We start from the raw sequence: 4640 nt of genomic DNA, 5'->3' as shown, positions 1-4640 counted from the left end.
TTCAGAACATTGTGAGTTTGGGGCATATTTAGATGACATGCTCCGTGACAGATTAGTGTGTGGAATAAATAATGACTCCATTCAGCGCCGTTTGCTGGCGGAAACGCCACCATTGACTTTTAAAAAGGCACTAGAAATGTCGCAAGGAATGGAAATGGCGGCAAGTAATGTAAAAGACATCCAAAGTTGTCAGATAGGAGCGCCATCACAGGCTGTACACCATGTAAAGAGAGAGGCTGTAAAACCAGCAAGGAGAGTGGAATGTTTTAGGTGTGGAGGGGCACACTATGCAAATGATTGTACATTTCTTGAAGCAGTGTGTCATACCTGTAATAAAAAGGGGCACTTAGCTAAAAAATGCAGGAGTGTGGAAAATAGGGGAAAGAATGAGAAATGGAAAGCCCAGCAGAATCAAGCGCCCACACATTATCTTGAGGGAGATGAAGGAGAGGCAGCTTGTGCTTTCAACATGTTCGCTGTGGATACCAATGAGGAACCGTCTGTGCCCTATTATGCAACCGTGACTGTTGAAGGAAAGGACATAATGTTTGAAATTGATTCTGGGGCTACGGCATCGGTCATAAGCGAGGAGACCTACAAGAGGACATGGGGAAACAAGCCACCTCCTATTAAGCCATCAACGCTCAGACTGAGGACATATACAGGTCAGGCTATACCCCATTTAGGGGTGTTAGATGTGAGCATTTCAGTTGGAGGTCAGAGGGCTCAAGGCAGATTTGTAATAGCCAAGGGTGGGGGACCTAGTTTATTGGGTCGTGACTGGCTTCGCAAAATCAAGCTGGATTGGCATGAGATTAAGTATGCTCACACTACAGAGGACATTCTGCAGCGCTACAGTGATGTGTTCAGAGAGGAACTGGGCACCCTTAAGGGCGTGACTGTGAAGCTTCATGTTGACCCAGATGCAGCGCCGCGTTTCTTTAAGCCCAGAGTGGTCCCCTATGCAATGAAAAGCAAAGTAGAGGAAGAGCTGGAACGTTTGCAGGGGATGGGCATTGTGGAGCCTGTCCAGTTTTCAAGGTGGGCAGCGCCCATTGTTCCTGTTTTGAAAGCAGATGGAACCGCAAGGATTTGTGGAGACTACAAGCTGACCGTGAATCAAGTTTCAAAGCTGATAGAGTATCCGTTGCCACGGGTGGACGACCTGTTTGCAACTCTGGCTGGAGGTAAGCTGTTCACCAAGCTGGATATGAGCCATGCTTACCAGCAGCTACTTCTAGATGAGGATTCAAAACAGTATGTCACCATAAATACCCACAAAGGATTATTCAAGTACAACCGCCTGGTGTTTGGAGTGGCATCCAGCCCGGCCATTTTCCAAAGGACGATGGACACACTATTGCAAGGGATTCCACATGTAGCCGTGTACCTAGATGACATATTAATCACAGGGGCTACTGAGGCTAAGCACTTGGAAAACTTAGAGCAGGTGCTCAAGAGACTCTCAGACGCGGGGCTGCGCCTGAGAAGGGAAAAATTTGTGTTTATGGCAGAACGGGTGACTTACCTGGGACATACCATCACCGCAGAGGGGCTCCGTCCAGTGGAAGACAAAGTGAGGGCTATCAAGGAAGCTCCAAGCCCTAAGAACGTCACAGAACTCCGCTCATTCCTGGGTATGGTGAATTACTATGGGAAATTCCTGCAGGATTTATCGAAGGTGTTAGCCCCACTGTATAAGCTGCTGCACAATGACACCAAGTGGCAGTGGTGTGTAGAGCAGGAGCAAGCGTTTAAAGAGGTAAAAGAACTCCTTCATTCAGCAAAGCTGCTAGTGCATTATGATCCAGAAAAAGACATTGTGCTTTCGTGCGATGCCTCGCCCTATGGAGTGGGGACAGTCCTCTCCCATGTCATGAAAAATGGATCAGAGAAACCTGTTGGTTTTGCATCAAGAACTTAACGGCTGCAGAGAAGGGTTACTCACAGTTGGACAAAGAGGGTCTAGCCATTGTTTTTGCCGTAAAGAGGTTCCATCAGTATTTGTATGGCCGGGTTTTCAAGATCTATACCGACCATAAGCCATTGATGAGCCTGTTCAGTGAAACACGCGGCATTCCGCCGCTAGCGTCAGCAAGAATCCAACGCTGGGCACTTATCTTGTCAGCCTACCAATACAGCATTGTGTACAGAGCAGGGAAGGACAATGCCAATGCTGATGCGTTGAGTCGCCTGCCATTGCCTGAGACACCGGTCTCAACGTATGTGCCTCCAGAGACTGTTTTTTCGTTAGAGAAGTTGTCACGGACACCTGTAAAGGCAGCCCAGGTCAAGCAGTGGACAGAGAGAGACCCAGTGCTGGCCAAAGTAAAGAGTTACCTGCTACAGGGTTGGCCCAGTGTGGTTGACAGTGAGGACTTGCAAACTTATTCCAGACGCAAGACTGAACTCAGCCTACAGGATGGGTGCATTTTCTGGGGTGCAAGGGTAGTCGTCCCTCCCCCAGGTCGCTCACAGATTGTGGAGGAGATACATGAGGCCCATCCGGGGGTATCACGAATGAAGAGCCTGGCAAGGTCCTATGTCTGGTGGCCAAAGATGGATTTAGACCTGGAGAACAAGGTAAAGTCCTGCACACAATGTCAGTTAAATCAGCACCTGTCACCACCAGCCCCTTTGCATCCCTGGGAGTGGCCAGACCACCCCTGGTCTAGACTACATCTGGATTTTGCTGGCCCGTTCATGGGGGAGATGTTTCTCATCATGGTGGATGCCCACTCCAAGTGGATAGAAGCGCACATCATGAGCAACATAACAGCCCCCAAAACCATAGACAAGCTCAGACAAATATTCGCAGTTCATGGGCTGCCTGATACGGTGGTCACGGATAATGGTCCAACGTTCACCAGTGAGCTGTTTGGTGAGTTCATGGAACAGAATGGAATTCGCCATGTTCGCACAGCCCCTTTCCACCCAGCCTCGAATGGATTGGCGGAGCGAGCTGTCCAGACGGTGAAGGAGGGTTTGAAGAGAATGGAAGGTGAGTCTCTAAGCACCAGACTTTCACGTTTCCTGTTTAAATACCGTCTTACCCCACAGACCACTACGGGACGTGCTCCCGCAGAGATGTTGATGGGGCGTAGGCCCAAGTCAAAGTTGGACCTGTTGCGTCCAGACATGAAGGCCACGGTGATGAGGAAGCAGGAAAAGCAGAAGGAGGGACATGATCAACATGCACAAGAGAGACAGCTGAAACCAGGTGACGATGTTTATGTGAGAAACTTCAGTAACTCTAATGAGAAATGGCTTCCTGGGGCTATCCTGGCGCAGAGAGGTCCTCTCTCATTTGTGGTTGAGCTAACGGATGGACGAGTGTTCCGCAGACATCAAGATCACGTCCGCCTACGTCATGACATCAGCCCAGAGTTCATCAGCACCTCAGAGTTTCCCATGGTGAGCCAAGCTACTGTGGGAGTGTCACCAGGGGGAAGGGCACTCGGGGAAGAGTCTGCACCCTTTGGAGAGGAAGGCCAGTTGACTATGGACTCACCGACACCTCCTGTGACCTCGCCACCTGAACCTCCCCAACCGCCTACTCCAGCATTGCCAGCTACAGACCTGGAGATAGTGCGCAGGTCACAGCGTGCTCGAAAACCACCAGACAGACTGATTTATAGTTAATGACTGTATGTGCTGAATTGATTTGCCTGTGCTAGTCGTAAGTGTATACGCCTAAAATAATTGTTGTTAAAGTTAAGGGGTAAAAGACAATGACACTAACTTAGCTTGAATTAACAAGTTGATTTGTATTCGGAGAATGTTGGAATTTAGTGGGGGAGGAGTGTTGTAATGTTTAAGATAGTAGTTCTCTGTTGTACCACCAGGCGGGGCTCTGCTATAAAGTGACACTGGCATTATGCATTTCCTCTGTTCTGTGAATGCACGAATAAAAGACCTGTGGATACATCGTTCTCCGTTGTCCGTGTCATTGGTCAGGTTACTACAAATGTCTTTTTTGGAGTTGTCTTTGTAATGACGGGAACTTTGGTCATACAATTCGGCATATTTCTCCACCTCGACGACCAGTCTCTCATCATCCATTCTCGTAATTGTTTCCCACAAACGAAAGAGGGCGACATCCAGTGGTGAGGGGTAGATATAGAGGTGCCTACGGGACCCGGGATGTACGAACCAGCTTTTAAATAGCGCTTTTTCAGGGGCGGCGACGCTAGGGAACAGAACATTGGTGTGAAGCCTAGTTGGGCAGCGTTCTGCCGCGTGGCCAGTCGGCGCCAGTGTGGGCGTACGTCCGGAATAATGGGGGCAGACTGTTTGACACGCCGCTTCGGCGCCGGTGTGTTTAAAGGCCTAAACACAAGAGAGGTAGAGAGAGGTAAAGAGAGGTAAAGAGAGGTAGAGAGAGGTAGAGAGAGAGGTAGAGAGAGGTAAAGAGAGGTAGAGAGAGGTAAAGAGAGAGGTAGAGAGAGGTAGAGAGAGGTAAAGAGAGAGGTAAAGAGAGGTAAAGAGAGGTAGAGAGAGGTAAAGAGAGATAGAGAGAGGTACGGAGAGGTAGAGAGAGGTAAAGAGAGGTAGAGAGAGGTAAAGAGAGGTAAAGAGAGGTGCTCTGTACTTGGTCCCTGAATGTAACCTATGCTATGGCCCCTGTTTTTAGAAAAAAC

At 49.0% G+C, this 4640-nt stretch overlaps 1 pseudogene; it reads left to right on the top strand.

Moving 5' to 3' along the window:
* Positions 1-358: 358 nt before the first annotated feature.
* LOC132472520 (uncharacterized protein K02A2.6-like) lies at positions 359-3924 on the top strand (annotated as a pseudogene).
* Positions 3925-4640: the final 716 nt, after the last annotated feature.

Source organism: Gadus macrocephalus, chromosome 14 (genome assembly GCF_031168955.1).
Source record: "Gadus macrocephalus chromosome 14, ASM3116895v1".
Classification (NCBI taxonomy): Eukaryota; Metazoa; Chordata; class Actinopteri; order Gadiformes; family Gadidae; genus Gadus; species Gadus macrocephalus.
The sequence above is the reverse complement of the archived record's forward strand: the minus strand, read 5'-3'. Positions and strand labels throughout refer to the sequence as shown.